Source organism: Drosophila elegans, unplaced genomic scaffold, assembly GCF_018152505.1.
Source record: "Drosophila elegans isolate 14027-0461.03 unplaced genomic scaffold, ASM1815250v1 contig_149, whole genome shotgun sequence".
Taxonomy (NCBI): domain Eukaryota; kingdom Metazoa; phylum Arthropoda; class Insecta; order Diptera; family Drosophilidae; genus Drosophila; species Drosophila elegans.
Window position 1 is genome coordinate 1,706,463 of NW_024545513.1, and position 19,143 is coordinate 1,725,605.

The 19,143-nt window shown below is 32.1% G+C and overlaps 1 protein-coding gene across 1 annotated transcript in view; it reads right to left on the reverse strand.

Moving 5' to 3' along the window:
• The window catches only part of LOC108137296, a 58,147-nt gene that overhangs the window by 16,212 nt on the left and 22,792 nt on the right, over positions 1-19,143 (reverse strand). The gene's annotated exons all lie outside the window — the stretch shown is intronic.

Sequence of the window (19,143 nt, forward strand, 5' to 3'; positions counted from 1 at the left end):
TTCTCTGGAAATGATAAATTGAGCTCTTCAAATTTCATATCTTCATCTAACGCAGGCCCCAAACAATTTGCTGACCTAACCAAATGGACGAGGGAGAAAATTCCTGGGCAGTGACATTGGACCTGCGTCAAGGAAAAGATAAAGCGGAAGTGGCAACTCCATGAGAGGTTTTCCCATTTTCCGCCCTTTTTGTCCTGCTAATAAATGACGGCGCAATGATTTTGCGTGATTGTCGGCACGTGATGGCGCTGCAAATGACTTCCAAAGAGTGTGAAAACCATAAATGCGGAATGAAAATTTCCATTGCCATCTCGTCCAAAGCACTTTCGTCATATATTCTTTGAAGCTCAGTTTTTCTCGGTGGCAAAGTGAGGAGAAAATGTGAAAATGTGCTCGGGCCGACATTTATTGATTTCAATTGCAGGCGGCAACAGGCAACAAAATATCAAATGTTTTACAAATATGAACTCGAGTGAAAGGCACATAAATAAAATCAAGACGAGGGTCTTAGCCCATTGATATCCCATAATAAAGTATGAAACATGACTGCTGTCATTTAAATAAAATCCTTTAATAAATTCGCATCTTCTGTTTGAAACATAAAGCTTTGGGATGTCAAAGGGTTACGATAATAATAAGTGTCAATCCCAATATTTCTACCCATAACAATACTTTCTTAAAAAAAAAAATCAAATTTAAAAACAGTTTCTGTTAAATAAAACAGTTTTTTTTTAAGTCCTAACAACTATTGAATATTGAATAAGTATTGCCAACATCAGTTTGATACTCTGTTAAAAAAAGCGTTGTAAGCCCAAGTATTTCTTACTCAACTTTAATTTCTCTTTGATTTTCAGTCAGTTCGGTTTTTAGTTGTTTTATATATGGAAATATTCAATTATTTGTAAATATTTTATTTGACGTGTCTCGGTATAGATTTGAATATCTGAACATTTGCTTTTAATTTAAGCAATATTAATTTTAAACATAGTACATTTGCAACAAAAAGGACATATTTTTTATTTAGTTTTTATTAGTGTTTCTATAAAAGAACAATAAAATTGATTCAAAACTAAAGCATAAAATTATGAATATACGAGGTTAAAACAATATTTGAATAGAAAGCTCAGTTAAAATAAAACATAATTGGAAATTTAATTATTGTAAGCAGACAATTGTAGCATTAAATACAATACATTATATATAATATAATTATAATAATAACTAAATAATTTTTGTTTCAATAGACAGGTATTTGTATTCCATTGAACAGTGTAAACTTAAGCTGGAAGTGCAGGACTTTGAAAGGGTCAAAATGGGATCCTGGCCACTTCCGCTTCCGGTGGGCAAAAGAAACGAAAAGCAGCTTCTGATGGCCTGATTGAACGGCAACCAACACAAAAAAGCCAACCCAAAATAAGGGAGTCGCCGGGACTGAGTATTTAATCACGGATTAGTCGGAAAGTTTGTGCCTCCGCAGGACTCTTGTAATGAGTTCTGAGCCCAGGACTCTCAAGGCTTTACAACGAGCAGCTTGACAGGAGACAGGAGACAAGACGAGGAGGACACAAGAAGTTCTCGAATGCCGAAAGTTTTTCGTTTATCTCTGCAGTTGGCTTGCCGCCCTCAATTATTGTGCCGAAATTGGAAAACTGCAGTCTGACCCACAGATTTTCTTTGTTTCCCCCAGAACTATTTCACATCAATTTCAATTACTTTGCTGGCAAACTAAAATTTAATTAGATTTTTCTGTCAATGATTTGTAGTTTCCAAAGTACAATGATACAAAAATGTAATAAATATTTATTTAGCATTTAAATTGAATATTTAATCAAAATATTAAACATAATGCATTTTATATGACATGATTTAATTTTAAATTATGCATTTAATTTAAATTGCTTAAGCAAAAATTACATTTTTAAATATTAAAATCAATTCCAATATAGTCAAATGAAAATTGTTCAAAAATGTTAATATTTTCATATTTTAAATAACTAAAAGCCGCACTGAATGAAAATTGAAGCACAAAATAATGAAATTGAGCAAAAAATAGTAAGAACAAGTTTTTATTTTAAATAATTGCGCAAAAAAGCAGAAATAGTTTTCCTGTATTAAGTAAAGTACCCCAATGTTGTATTTAATTTTGTTTTTAAGGCTTGCTTGTACATCATTTACTTCACTTTTTAGTATATTAAATGAAGTCACGTGCATGAAACTCTCTTTTCATCTAGTTCTTCTTAATTTGACTTTCATTAAGTATATTATAAAATATTTTTTGATGATGATTACACTTATTAGATGAGAAGGTTCTCGTTTCTTTTAACTCACGTTTTCATTTTCATTTCCCTTTCACTTTCCATTTCATTTCACTGCGTTTTTGGGGTGCTCCCTTTTTATGGCCCATTGTCAATTTAAAATTTGGGTTTGACATTGTCCTCATTTGAGTAAATCAAATGGTTGTCGTAAATGTCTGGCATCTTCTTTATAGCCCCCCATATAAATCCTATTCTTTTTATCTGAATTCACCCAATCCGATTTTTTTTTTGCCCTCTTCCACAAAATCGATAAAGTTGTGCTTTATTTGAAATTTCCATTAATTCCGGCTCATCAAAACAAATTCTGGTATTGATTTTATTTTGACGATGTATTGCCTGCGGGAGTCTAATCCCAGTCCAGAATGTATGCCATATAGCCGTGTATATTGATATGCTCAAAGTGAATATTAATTTCAATTTGAATTGAAAAATTCAATTGAAAGTGCGCCATGGAAAAGCGAAAAGAAATGCGGCTTGTGGAAAGTGGAGGTGGAAAAGCGTTAACTCGGGTCTCCTTTTATTATGAGTGACTTTCAAGAGCCATTCCATTTCCATCGTTTTTTCTTTTTCCTTCTCTTTCTCTTTCTCTTTTTCTTAAATTTTATTTTTATTTTCATTTTCTTTTTGCTTTTTATTATTTTTTTTGGCCCGCTTAGCACATATTAATTTTGACCCACAAGCAAGGAGCACTTTTTGAAAAACAGGAAATTGCTCAAATTGAATTCTGTGATTTCCCTTTTTGGAGATTTTCCGCCTGCATCCTGTGGAAACGCTCAAGTGCATTTTAATGGATTTTTAGTTTTCGGGAGCTAAATGTATATATATAAAATGAAAATTTATGCATGCCAATGGTAGCTGGAATTCAATATCATCAAGTGTTATGCTTCTCTGTCTTCGTTTCTAATTCAATATTCTTTTTTTGTTGTTTTCTCTATGCTAAATATATTTTTTTAACAACTGAGTAAAAAAAAACTTTTAAAAAATAAAAGTAAAAACTTTTGTGACTGCTTGCTTTTGCTTTTTTAATAAATAATTAACTTTTAAATTATGGACTTTATTATTTATTTATTAAAGAAGAAAAGCTTAAAAAGAAAAGCTTTTAAAAAATTAAAAGTTACAACTAAGGTTAAGGTTAATTCAAATTGTTTATGTTATAAACTATAACTCAAACATTTCATTAGATTGTAAAATACATTACTCTGCCCACTTGAACGTATTTATTTCTTAAATAATAATATTTTGTTTAATTTAAATTAACTTATATATATATAATTCTTTTGTACCTATTTTATTTTGTTATTTTTATAATGCTATTACCTGCATATTATTTATCCCATAGATACCAAATGCATGAGCTTTCTCTATTCAATAGAGAATAATAAAATCTGTACACTGGTAATACGTAGAATAGAAGCATCGATTTAAGCAACGACATTACATTTAAATATAGAGTGCAAGCCTAGGAAGTTCCGGCAGCTGTGCCGCCCATTTCGAGACCATTTCATTCAGGGCGTTTCAGTGGGAAGCATCTACGGCGAACACGGCGTATACTTAATGGCCAATTGGTCCCGGGACCCAAATACGTCGACTACATTTTCATGACTTGCCTGGTTTTCCTTCCTTGTAGGCTTTTCGCCGCCCATGGCTAAGCCTTTGAGGCATTTTAGGGCGGGATAGTGAGGAGGGGGTTGTGGAGTTGGGGGTTCGAAAGGATTTTCCCAGAAGCTGTTGCTGCCGCTGCTGCAACGACACATCGTTATCCCTAATGCCTGATGGCTTGAATAAAAGCTTAATAAATATTGAGAGCACCCAACTTTCTGTTTTTTTTATTCTTTTTTTTTTTGAAGGACAAGCCATGACGAGGACAAGGAACGAGGACATCGCCTGCTCTTGGTTGTTTTGGTTGTCCTCGTCCGCTGACAGCCACCAAAAACATCTCTTTAAACGCCGAAGCTTTAAGTTACCTGGCCAAAATTCAAAGAAATATTGTTTTTCATTTTAAAAAGACACGCTACGTAAACAAATTGAAATATTGAAGTATTTTTATTAATATTATTTGGTTTATCAAATTAAGCTTTCATATAAATACAACAAAAGACATTTTATTTAAATAAAATTACCAACTTTAAAAGCATTTCCTTTATTTAATCTATTATGTATGAATATAAAATGTATCTTTTGATCATTTGTATGTTGTATAAATATAAATTTTGATTATTATTATATTCCACAATTATTTTTCATCAAATATTGCAAGTCAAATGTCTAACAAACAACACAGGAAATATTTTTATTATTGTTAAGTTAAGAATTTATCATAAAATTTATTAAATAAGGAAGATTTTGTATATTTTTAAATTAAATAAAAGGAATATTAATATATGATATGACACATATTTATTGATATAATCATGATACTCCGAAAAAGGGTATCACAAATTTACGATGCCTACCAGGTTGTCATGCGAGTGTATGTGTGTTTAAGTATGTATGTATTAGGCAAGACAATTTTTGTCATTTGTCTTAAAGCCACAAAGAAGAAAAAGGGAGACAGAGAGAGTTCCTTAAACTTTGCTTACTGTTTTCAATACGCAACAAAAAATAATGAAGAAGTTGTGGTCAAAAGGGGTAAACAAAAGTATTAATAATTTGAAAGCTCCTTAAATAAATAATTATATAAAATACCAAAAATTGAGATGATAAAATCAAGCTAAAGTTTTGGCATCTATGGTTTCCGCCGCTCATTAAATTTCTGCCATTTCTAAGATCCTGATTTTAAGGTCTAGTGAAAGCTAGAGAAGCACCTTCGTACCGAAATTCGATAATTACCGCTTTATGAAGCCAATATTTAGATAAGCACATTATGGGCGAAGAGGAGGAAAATGAAAAAAAACGATACTCACACACATACATGCCCAAAAAATACAGGGGGAAATTCTTGTGGCCATGGGCGAAAAGTCAGGAAAAGTTTTGCTGCACGGCGCTTCAAAGGTGAACAGCACCTACTGCTAATTGCTTGGAAAATGGAAAATCAAAATTTGCCGAAAGGAAAATTCATGAAAATTGTATAATGCTCGCTAGTTAATTTCCCCCATTTGACATGACGAATCGAAATGGAATCGAAATCAAATCGAAATATCATAGAAACACATTTTTGTGGTGACATTTTGTATGTCAATTTTCATATGCAAATCGAGTGGCGCAACAATAGGCAAACTTTGTCTAAGGCAACAATAAAAAACAAAATGATAAAATGGTGTGTGTAAGAAAGGAAAAGCGAACGAGGAAAAATCAACAAGAATATAAATATGCAAATGAAAAGGCAACGCAGATGTTCAATCAACAGTTGACTGCCATTCTCCATGGACTCGCCGCATAGCCAAACATACACCTAGTGCCAAGTCAATATGGTCTCCTCAAAAGATAACAAGGAAAAGTATTATTCATAGAATCCAATTGGTATTTAATATTATTATTTTACTAACTCAAAGTTGAAAACCAGCCTTTGAAATTGCTTGAAAAATTCAAAACTTTCGTACTTTATTAGCAATTTAAACACAAAACATTAGTTTACTATGCCCTTTTAATCCAAGCACATAAATAATCAAACTTTTGTAGTAAATAATGGTATACCCAAGCGATTTTGTTAATTTCAGCATTTAAAACTTTTATACTGGTTATCTTTTTTCCAGCTCACATTTTCCCTGCCGCCGGGCAACAGTAAAAGAGAGACAGGGGAAAGGTGAAAGGTAAAAAACTTTCTTTCATTTCACATTCTATATAGCGCACCTTCGCTTATTTTTCCACAGATTTGTACTTTCAGCCTGCTGGGGCAATCGTTTTATGCTGTTGACAGTTCAATTTTCCTAAAAAAAATTTAAGAAAAACTTTACTCAAATAACACTGTGGCCAAAACCAAATAGGAATTGGGAACAGTTCACTTGGCCACATTTGTGGCAGTATTATGAAAAAAAAATTTATGCGATGTATTTAGATTTTTACACAGAAGAAATAATTGGTGGAGATTAATATAATAATTATGTACATTTTTGAAAATTCGAAATAGCTAATTGAAGTCACAAAAAATAAGAAAGAATAAAAAGAAGAATATTTTAATCAAAACTTAGCTGTATTAAGATTTTAACTAATTTATTTTAGTGACTTTGATAGGTTTTCTTTTAATGAATTAATTAATTAATATTCTCTAGTGGTTCTAAACTCCTTTCGGAAAACACATGCGGCACCCAATTAAATCCTTAAACAACATGAGACTTTATGAAAATCAATCTCTACAGCCGTCGCAACAGCCTTAAAATTACAAGATAATGTTTTTGCATTATAATTGAAGTTTGTAATGTGAGGAGTTTTCGCAGAGCGTAAAACTTGGCGACACAAGTTGTCAAAGCAATCAACTTTATTACCCCGCAGCGCACATGTGTCGCCGTCTCTTTCTGCACCACCCACAAAATCCACCCAAAAACCACCTGCTTAATTTTATGTTATTGTAGTCAAATAATGTCCATGTGTGTATGTGCGTGTGTATTAAAAAAAAAAACCGAGTACTACAACTAAATAAATATAACTTTTAAAATAAAATAAAATGTATTTTGATTAGGTTTTAATTTAAATTGGATTTTCATTTCGAAATTGAATAAGAAATGCAGCTATTAAATTCAATTCCCGAAATGTTCATTTAATAAAATTAAATATTTCCAGTTTTAAAATATATAATTAAAAAAATTTATATAAATACATATAAAGCAATGGATGAAGGTCAAAGCGAATTATATTGTTTTTGAATACGAAATACTTGGATGAACTGCGTTTTTTTTACCAGTGTGTCATTTCACAGCTTCAGACGCTTTTTTCATTATTTTTCACTCATTTTACACGCAAACGAGCAACCAAACGGATGGGGGGAAAAACTGTTGCCACATTAAAATGCACATAAAAATCATTAACCCAAAGACGCCTGACAACGCCAGCCAGGCAATTGTGTTAATGGCTACCCCGCCTTCGCCCCTGCCCCGCCCACTTTTTCCGCGCATTTTCGCCGTGTTTATTTCGACATTACAGTTAACTCAATAATTTTGCCTACTTAATGCACAGATGTGCTTTGTCTGCCCATCAACAGGTAGGAGTTGTCACTGCCGCGCTTGAAAGCACTGTAAAAAATATATATATATACAATAATAAAATAGCGAAAATAATATTATAATATATATCCTAGGAAATATATAATACATATATAATATATATAACTTGACCTCGAGTCCTCTTACAAAAAAACTACAAAAAAGTGGAAAGGATGCAATAAATCAGCTTTATAATATAAAATAGTTATTAACTCACAATAAACTTTATGAATAAATCACTAAACTTAGCCTAAATATAGGTTTAGGCTTTAAATAAATTTAAAACATTTTAATTCTTTTGTAAAAAATAATACACTTTAAGTTTGATTAAGTCTCATAAAAGTATGCTTGATACCTAGCTTATAAAAAATCGTTACACATTTCGTTACTCAAATTTATTGAAATATGTTATTTAATTTTGTTAAATTAAATATTAAAGGATATGTTTATTTCTTTTAATATTAAAGGATATATTATTATGGTACAATAAAAAGTGCAAGAGACTTTGCATAGGCTTTAGATTAAAACCAAATGTTTATATTCTTTTTTTCGAATTTCGAATTTCACAAAAATAAAATATAATTTTTTGACCAGCTAAGTGAGTATTTTTTCGCTCAGTGCCTGGCGGGAAAATGTTGTTTTTTTTTTGGGCATCCTCAAAATGAAATTACAGTTATTTAAGTTCGCTGAGTTTGTTTCTGATTTTATGTATGTGTGTGAAGAAAATCAGAAAAAGGTTAATTTGCAATTATGTTTTATGTGTTTGCCTCGGTCCTTTGTGTATGTGTGTGTGTGTATAAAAACACTTGAGGCCAGGTGTCCATTTTGGGTTTACCTGTCCGCATTTTACTCTCTTTTGCTGTGCCACACTCATTTTGCCAGTTTCCGCTTTGATAATTTCTAAAGCATACTTTTTGGGGCAGAAAGTGAAAGCCCGTGAATGCGAATGCGAATGTGAAAGTGAAAGTGAAGGCAAGCGGAATGAGAACGAGAATGGGTCGGCGGGGAAAACACAAAACTTGGCGTCTGTTGTCGGCAATAAAATAAATTTCATTTAATATTATAGTTGTTGCTACTGTTGTATCGTACTTCTGCTTATTGTTCTTCTTTATGTTGTATCTCAATTGTTGTTTAGACATTTCGGAATCATAAAAGTGGAGAAGTTGAAGGAAAGAAAAACTTTCAAATGCTTGCCATATACCCTACACAAATTATTTTGGGAGTTAATACTTTGTCGTAGGACTTAGAAGTAGTAAATACTAAAAAATTAACTACCATATTTAAGGATCTTCAATATATCTGCTATAATTTTTGTATTACAAAATAATATATATATATTCAACCCTTTATAAATAATAACATTGAAAATTAATTACAATATTTTGGGATATATATGTTATTGCTTATTATTTATAATTTTTTTAAGAGAATTATATTTGTTCGGAGTATCTAGTGAGAGTATCAATTGATGTCCTGTTGACCCCATAACTTTCCCAGTCTTTTTCTCATCTTGTTTTTCTCCATTTCAATTGTTTATCCACGCACATTTCATCACGTATCCATTTGACTTTGAGACGTTCTCTAGCAATGAAATAAGTTGCGTGTCCTGCGTGGAAGACATTTGTTTCAGTGTGGCCAACGAAATGAATTTGACACGCGTTAATTAAGTTGCCTCCGGCCATTCAGTTTGTCCTGGACCACAGCAACATGCTCAACAGCCACAGTAAAATTCAAATAATTAAATCTCAAGATTGTTTATCGTATTAAAAAGAGGCAAGCGGGCAAAATTAAATTAATTTTTTAATTTTTTCCCATTAAATGTGTGACATTTTGGGCTTATATATGTAAAACACCTTTAGTTTAGTTCAGTGTTTTATCCAGATTTTCCTTAGATTTAATTTGTAATTAAAAGTCACTTTATAATTCATATGATTAAATCTCAAATAAATCAATCCTGCTTATAAATATCAAGTGGATATTCAGCGTTTTATCTAAATATGAATTATAAATAAATATTAATAAAAAATAATTGTCCCAACTTAAAAATACATTTAAAAACTGGTATCCTTAACTTTATAACGTATCCTTCAATTCTAAATAAGGTTTTCATGTGTAATGAAAAGTCACATAGCCACAGTAAAATTAAAATGATTAAATCTGAAACCAATTAATTCCTATTTTTAATTCCCAGAAAATATAAATAAATCTAAATTAATATTATATGTGAAATATTGGGCTTTTTTCTCAAGGAAATAATGCATTTTATAATTGTTATCTTTAACTTTTAATTAATATTCTTCAATTTTGAATAAGCTTTTAATTTGTAATTCAAAGTCAAGTTAAAATTATTATTGAATCCAATTATAATATGAGAGTGGTTTCAAATGAAACCAACTTTTGATGGTGATTTGGTTTGGTTTCATCTTTCAAATGGGACCTGTCGAGCGGGGATTCCATGCCAAGGTTGCAAATCAATTTGAGGCAGCTGACGCCGCCAAAGGGAAAAGCGGTCTACGGTGCGGTATGCAAATGAAATGAGCAAAAGGGCAAGTGAACCCTTTTTTAATTGCACACACGACGGGGCCGGAACAAAAAAAAAAAAAAACGAAAAAATGTGTGAGTGCTCTGCCAAAAAAAGGTATCCAGGGAAGCGTGAAAAACCGCAAACCGAAACTCAAAAACATTTTATGATGCCACACACACACACACACAAGGGGGCATTTAAAACGTATTCAAAATGCAAGTTTAAAGACGCCCCAAAGTATGCAAAGCACTGGCAAATAACATAAAATACGCACCGCACAAAGTATTTCCCATAAAAAAAGCGCCAAAAAAGAAAAGCCACTGAAAACTCAACCACAAAAGGAGCCCAGGACATAATCGCACCTCCCTATCGCACCCTTTACAAAGCACACACTCTTAGACACATACACACACACACACACACATCAATCCCGGCCCTTCTGTCTGTCTATGCCTGGTTTACAGACCCTCGAATGCAAATTAGCTTCCTTCGCGGACTGAAAAACCCTTGCCATCCTTGCCATGTATGCAAATGTGCCGCAAACTGGCTTACATTTCCACATTGCTCATACGCACCGGAGGCCGCCATGAGAACTTGCCCACAACAAGGACAGCAAACTACAAGAAAGAAAAAAAGGAAGCAAAGAGTTAAACGAAGCGGTTCAACGGGGACGCAGGGCTAAATAAGTGTTTTTTATTAATTCATGTTTAAAAATCAGGTCGAAATAAAACTGTTTGAATATAAAACGGATGCGAAAAGTTTTATGCGGGCTCCAAAAGGGATGTGTACAGAGTGAAATCTAGAAAACTTTTATGTCGACGCAGGAAGCAACATTAATTTCTGGTTAGATAAGCCTTTTTTACATAAAGCAAATGATAAATGCCATAAAAATGGGGGGATATCGCAGAAAAAGAGCTCAAAAGAGTGTTTTAAAGCAGGAAGATGGTAAGAAAACTGATAGATAAAGTTCGTCGCTCAGTAGCGGCAACCAATTAGGCCAGAACAACATACGGCCAACTCAACCGAAACTCACCCCCTGAATTTCCCTCGAATTTCCCCCGAATTTCCCCCGAAGGCAGATTTTGGCTTGCCAACCGAACGGAAGGATACAGCATCCAAAAATCTCCTTTGGGGGTGGGGCTGCCACTGCTCATCCACCACCCACTGCCCATTGCTCACCCACCTGCCACCCATCCACATTTTCCCAGTGAAGTTTATGCATATTAAACAGTTATCCAAGCGGAATGGAAGAGCTGACGGGAAATCTGGCGGGGAATGCGGGAAAATTCGGGGGGAAAGCTGGGTGAAAAGTGGGAAAATACGGGGGGAAAAGGGCGAAAAGGGCGAAAAGGGCGGAAAAGTGAGCGAGAGTGTGTAACAGGAAATGAGAGCCATGTGAGCGGAAATTCCACATTACAAATTATGCAAATCACATGCGCTTTGATTGTTTCACATTTTATTTTCATTTCTCTTAACCTTCGACTTTAACTAACCTGTTCGTTTTTGGCCATTATTTAGTCGGTGAAACTCAATTTGAGTTGTATATTGTTCAGCGAAGTGTTTGTGGGCAACGTTTGAGCAAGAATGGATTGCAACAGCAGAATACAGCTCCTTATAAATATTTATACAGCAATGTAAAAATAATCTTGGATTGTTAACTCCTCAGGAATTGAAAGCAATATTTTTCAATATTTTTAATTTATTTTTAATTAATAGTTATGCAAATTAAATTAATCAAGTTCCCAAAATAAAGCTATTTCATCCAGAAATATAAAACCTATCTTGGATTGTTAAATTCGCAGGAAATAAAATCAATATTTTCCAATAACTTCTTTTTAAATTGTCTGAGGAATAAATAATTTCATATTTAAACAAAACCTATTTCGTTCAGAAATATGCAAATAACTTGAATTTTTAAATTTTTTCAATTCCAAAAGCAATATTTTCTATCGAGTTTTCTTAAAAACTATTCTTAAATTGTGTTCTATGATTCTGTGAACTAAATAAGTCAAGGAGCTTCTCCCGGGAATAAATTCAGAAAATGTTTAGCATAAACATGACACTTAAAGCCATTCTGTTCATCAAAGGAACACCAATACTTTGGCTAAAAATAAACACGAGCCGAAGACAAATGAAACGAAATGGAACGAATCGAAACGAAACGACAGCCCAAATGTATTTCTATCGAATCTAAAAACTCTTCATTTTTAAATCGGAACGTGCCTCGTTTGACTTTGGTTTCGATTTACACTTGGTTTCATGTTGACCTTTTTTATGGCCAAGATTTAGATTCATTCTTTTGTCGTAAAGTGCGTGAGTTTTCCTGTTTTTATTGAACCCAATTTTGGCTGCTTCTTATATACATATGTGCAAATAAACACACATATACTTGTATGTATGTATATCTGAAGGATACGAAAAATTGGTCTTGGCTGATTTTGGCTTGATTTTAGGTACAATTTTGTCAATATTTCATTATGGCCTCTGCAACATTTTTGCTTAATTTATTCGAATATTTATGAGCATTCGGAATTTCACTAAAATCCCTGTCATCGAACAGGTCATATGCGCTGAGCTCATTTTGTTTTCGTATATATATTTTTCCATAAATTGCGAATACGCCATGAGGGCCAAGGTCAAGGACAAGGATCCATCTACTCGTCTCGAAGGTCCCACTCTAACATCTGCCATTAACTTTGTGTATACGAGAATGGGAATTGGGACCCAGGTTGGTTTGATTTCACCTTGAATAAAACTATAGGCTCATAATTGAAAGAGGTTTTGGCCCAAAATGTTTTGGGACTCCGAATAAAAGCTTTCTAAAAAATGTTAATTAGTCTTAAAATAAAGATAAAAGACGTGTAAAAAATGTTTTAAATAAATACAACATTTCTAATTCATTTACTCTAGAGACGTTTTTATTTTGCAGCAATTATTATTTTCTTTATTCCTAAACTAAATTGAATTTAAAAAATACAAATTACACAAAAAAAAAATATATATATATATACATATTAGAAAATAAAAATGTTGCTTGTAAAAAAGTTAAGGATTTATTAAGTACCTTTATTAGCTTGTGAAGTATCATTAAAAATGTTTTATTATAATAGTAAAAAAAAAGAATATTTCATCAATTTAAATCTTCCTTAATTAGCTATAGATAATTATGTTAAGTTATATATACTTTCATTAGCAGATTTTATTACTTTAAAGGTGTTTGTTAAACAGTTAAAGAACTATTAAATACCTTTATTTAATTTTTTTACTTTAATAAATTGTATAATTGTATGCTTTCATTATTATTATTAAATTTTTTTTTTTAATTATTAAGATCAATTTTTATTACATTTTTAAACTGAGATCTTCTTTTATTATTACTAATAGATATACACGTATATGCTTTCTGAAACGATTGTTAAAATGTTTAAAAGGTGAACTGTTTAAAGAGCTTTAAATGTTTTCAGCATTTTTCGCCACCTTTTAATTTTCCGCTCGGTCGAGCATTTAATCACCTTCAATTGCCGCTCCTGATGCGATCAACATAAGGGTACCCCCTTCCCATCCATTCGCTTCCATTCGCATCCATTCGCTCTTCAAAATGGTTGGAAGTGACATTCAGCAAAACTAGATTCGCTGTCAGGTTTTGTTGCTTAAGCGATTTTCACTGTCCAAAAAAAGGGGTGGTGAATAAAAACGACTTTGAGGGATGGGGAGGTTGAGGGTGAGGCGGAGTTGGTTGAGTGTGTTGAGTGGGTGTAAAATTCACTGGCAAAATGCAACAACTGCGTTGACAGCATTCTGAAGCCGAGATTTTGCGTGGAGGCCGCTGCCAGCTCTTGTTTTCATCGTCGCTTTTCTTTCGCCTCCCGGTTGCCTGCAATCCTTTCCTGAGCCATTTTCCCCATTTTCTTCATTTTTCTTATTTGCTCTCGCTTGCACAACTGTCATATTAAATACTTTTTCGAAATTGCAATTTAACTTTTATAGTAAGACAGGAAGGCGACAGTAGGCGGTGGGTGGAAGAGCCCTGAGAAAAACAAATACCGGGCGAAAAAAGTTACAGAGGGCCATCCCAAATAATGGACAAATAATTTGGATATAAATAATATAGTAAAATACCCAAAACAAGTGGCCAAAAATGTTTAAAGTACAATAATTTCATTTCAATTGATTTCATATTTATTTATTAATACATATATTTTAAATAAACAAATTAAACAACAAATTTTTTAATTAGAAAAATAGTTTTCAAATCAATCAAAACATATATGAAATTTTCTTTTTAAAAGAAATAGTTTCTTTCTGTCAAAGAAGAAAAAAGATTTAAACAACAACAATTTTAAATCGATTGATTTTATATTTTAATCACTATAAAAACATGTTGTTTGTCAAAGAAAAAAAAATAAAAAATAAAATTCTTAAAATAAAAAATAAAATTCTTTGAAACTTTTTAAATAAATAAATAATTTAAATTAAGTATTCCAAAAAAGATTTGGAAAGAAGAAGGATAAAGAAATATTTGTTTTTAATGTAAAAGTATTATATTTATAAAGCAATAATATATTTAATGAAAATAAATAAGGCATAATCCAAATTAAATAAAATTCAAATGTTTTTTTTAATTTTGCCTCATAGAAATATTTTATAGGCAGACCACACTGTAGGTCCAGTAACTTTTCTCATGAACAAACAAATAGTCCAGCAAGTTCTGCAGTGAACAAATCTACTGGCAAATGGCGTTCAAACCATTCGCAGCTTATCAATGCCAAACGGAGAAAGGGAGAAGGGGACGAGTGAAAACGGGAGAAAGGGAGAGTAGGGAGAATAAAGGATATGGAGGGGATTGCTCTAACAATATAAAAAATAACTCAACAGTTGGCAAGCGGATATGTGGCATGTGTGCGATGCGATAGTTTATTGAAAAGTTTCCCGCACACCACTTTCACCCTATTTACTTTCCCCCCGCCCCGTTTTCCCTGGCTAAAATTAAAACTTTCTCCATCGAAAAGTGGACGATAGAACAGGAAGGATTGTGTCGCAAAATAGTTTTCATTTTTTGTTTTTTACACTCTGCTGGTAAAGTAAATACTCATCCAAAAAAGTAACATAAAAGTGTACCCTCAAAAACGTGAAAAATAAATAGAAAACAAATTACTTAAGGGAAGAAAGTGAACCCAAAGTTTGCAGCACCAAAAATAGATGGCAAAGACAGCCAACAACATTTTCCAGGCAGGAAAATACGAGCACTTCAGTGCAGAGGAAATTTAATATGGGAAATTCATGGGCAATCGAAGGAAATCAATGGCAAGCAAACTCCAATTGAGACAACTTTACAGCCAATCAATCCAAAAGGAAATTAACCTCCAATATAAAACACCAGTGGAAATGCGAGGAAAATAGAGGAAATTAAGTGTGAAAATAAAGGAAACTATTTTATTAAAGCTTTTATATAGTTATTATTAGGGTTATTTTCGATTTCCTTATTCTTTTAAAGTAATGCTGCCAAGTATTGATCAAACATTTTATGTATTCAAAAACTGGCTTTGCTTTATTTAAAATTTTAAGTGTAAAATGTACACTGGTAATTAAAACGATGCAAATGCAAATATTTTTAACTCCAGTTTTTTGTATTAGTGTAGGGAGTAATGATACCAAATAACTAAGCAAAATATCATAAATTCAAACACATGGCTTGTTTTATTGAACTTGCTAAATGTAGTATTCGTTTTATTTTAGTTATATTTATCCCTTCCTCCATTTAATTAATCAGGCTTTCATGCTGTTAAATTCCAATATAAAATGTTTGAATCAAGTAATTGTGTGTGTGATTGCTGTGAAAAAAAAACTTAAATAAATGTTTGTGCTTTTATTCGTGAAATACGCCATCATAGACCGCATTGTCCTGCTGAGCGAGATGTAATGAGTTTTTTAATAAAAACTGACGAGGCATTGAGCACAGTATATAGCAGGACATAATGCCCACCCACTAGGTTCCCCACCCCTCACCCCTCCCCCCTCCCCTAAACTTTCACATTCATCAGAGCTCGCCATTGAAAATTCAAATATACAGCGTCACCTTACATTGGAAAATAAGGCAACAAGGGTAACTGAAAATTATGGCGGAAAATAAAGGAAAAGAAAGGACGTAGAAGTCGGAGAAAGTATGACAATAGAAAGGCAGGGAAAAGAATACGAACAAAAGTCAAAAAAGGTTTGCACAACTCAAAGTAATTGAAGCAAGCCTTTTTGACTGGCCGCTCTAGAAATAAAAATACAAAAATTGTTCCAAGACAGTGCGTTTCAGGGCTGAAAAATTATTAAAAGTATTTTTTAGAATGCCTGTTTTATAAATTTATTGTAAAATGATTTTCAATTTTTTTCCCTTATTTGGAAATGTGTATATATGATTCAAAACTAAAAGTCCTTTGATAATGATCAGTTTTTGGTCCCTACTTTTGGAAATTTTTTGAATTGGTTTTAAAATCCTAGTTATAATTCTATAACCCTTCAAAAGCTGTAGCTTTAAAATTTTATTAAATACAGAAAAATTGTGTGTTAGTAAAACTTACTTTCAATTAAGTTTGTTCTTTTTTTATTTGTAATCATGACTCTTACTGTTTGCAATTATTCAAAGTAACCATATGGGAATATGCTTATGTATTATTTATATCTTTTATATTTTTTCGTAGCTGACCGAATCAGTTACCTGGGCACTTGGGCATTTGTTGACCTTTTGCTGAATTTTAAACGCCATTCGCCGCAGGTGCGAATGTCGTGACTTGAATTCCCGGCCTTTTCTTGGCGCGCACCCAAACTTTTCTTCAATTCTCCTTCTTTTTTTGCGGTTGTTCCCACCAAAGAGGAGTGGCGGAAGGTCAACAGCCGCAAGGCCTAGCAATCAAAAAATAAGAATGAATTCTAACAACGAAACAAAGACGAGGGCGAAAGAAAAGAAAGTTACTTGGCGGAGAAATTTACATTTTATTTATTGATTAAATTTACCTGCACAGACAATCAGCCAGCTGAATTTATTACAATATTTCACCGCAACTTTAGTTCAAACCAGAGGCTTAAAAACGTAATTAAAAGCCATCTGTGTGTAATATATGGAATGTATGTGCGTAATATATTATCAGAATGTGACCCTTAGCCATCGGACTAATTAATTTAAATAGCTCATTTCACAGCGTTTCAGTTTTCACGATGATTAATCAAACGATGCAGCAGTATTGTGAAAAATATATTAGCATGAAACAAGCGGTATAAAAGGTAAATAAAAAAAATAGATTAAATATTCAAAATGTTGCAGCAATTTAAATGATCAAATTAAGTGACTAAGAAAAACAGTTCATAAAATTTACCACAAATTGTAAGGTTTTATATGAAATTTAAATTTTTACTCACATATTAATATATTTGTAGGAATTTGGTTAAGTCCAATTTTGTTGATATGCTTACCTAAAAAGAGATATACAAAAGTGTTAAAAACGTGTTATTTCCAAAGCTATACAAACTATAAAAACAACAATTTTTCATATCCAATAGTTTGAATTTCGTGTAACAATTTTTGTTTGGGTTTGCTATTCATTTATAAGCTGCATGTCACACAAACAATGACCATCAACTTAGAGAGTAATTCATTTAAATACCTATTTTTAGCTAGATGATTAAATTAACGTTGGCAAATAAATGACGCAGTTTTGTGAAAAATATCCATGCATAATAATATTGTTCATCAATTGGAAGCGTATCGCATTACGGGCCATGTAAATGCGGATGAGGACCTTCGACTTTCGCATCCTGCGGCAGGAAGTGAGTGGAAAGGGAGGGAAAAGGGGGGAAAAGGATAAGCAGGTTGCCCAAGCTCCGACCTTCGAGTTCGTTGCCTTTGATGTCGCCCAAAATGGTTAAAAATGCATATTAAATGTGTGGACTGAGTGGATTCATTCGACTACTTGACAATTAGCTAATAGGAATACGAATATAAAATTATATGGGTAGAGCGGGAGAAAAAGACACAAACTTAGGAATAAATAAAAAGAAAATAAACTGAAGGTTTTCCTAAAAACAGCCAAGTGAGTATTTTGTAAAATAATGAATTACTTCTAAGATTGTTAGTCTATAAAAGTTTTTAATTAATAAAATGTTTATTAAATGCCCCTTATATGCCTAGGTAAAATTCAACAATAAAAATGTAACTTGTTTAAAAATTGCTTAAGAATTATTTATTGTTGAAAAACTTAAAACCCTAACTCGAAAATTTCAAAAAATGAACAAGTACTAGAGAACGAAATATAAAAGCTTGTAAGAGAAAATAAATGATTTTGAAACAAAAGGAACAGCTGCAAACAATATTAAAAGAAATTTTTTCTTACATTTTTTCTTTTTTCTTTCTCTTTAAACACACTTCCCAAGAGTATAATATTTTTCAGTCAAAATTTTGCAACATAGTGAAGGACTTAATTTTACATCGCCAAAGATAATGAAATGCAAGATGTGGCACAGCTTTTTTGTTTTTGAATATAATAAATATAAATACATTTAATTTAAATACACTTTAATACAGTAATAAAGTTTAAGTAAGGCCTTTTGAATTTCATTACAATCGCACAAATAGCTGACACTGGAAAAATCAGTCCACTATATTTTCATTGTTATTAAACTTGTAACTCGTAATGCACTAGTTTTATTGTGTTGCTTTTTTTGTGTAGTAACTGCAAGAGTATATAAACATCAGGCTGAGAAAGTTTGAGTTCTTTCTTGTTTTCTCTTAATGTTCGTTTTGATATGAATTGTTGTTGCTATTGTTATGCTTCCATAATTTTCAGCTTCAAAGTTTCCATTTCTCATTTTTATATGCACACGTTAACAGCCAAATGTTGAAGGGTAGCAAAGAGTTATATGGTATATAACTTCTATTTAAATTTTAAAAAGAGAAATGTATAAAGAAAGCAATTTATCAATGCCCAAAGATGTAAAAGATTACTATGAATCTTTTAACATTTTAAGAATTCAATTATAATCAATTTATAATTGATAAATGATCTTTCATAAAATATTATTTTAAAATAATTTCTCTTATATTTTTAGACTTAAACTTTAACCTATTTAATCTTCAAATGAAAGTTAATTGTTTTTCTAATTTTCAGTACCAAATAGTGCCACAAAA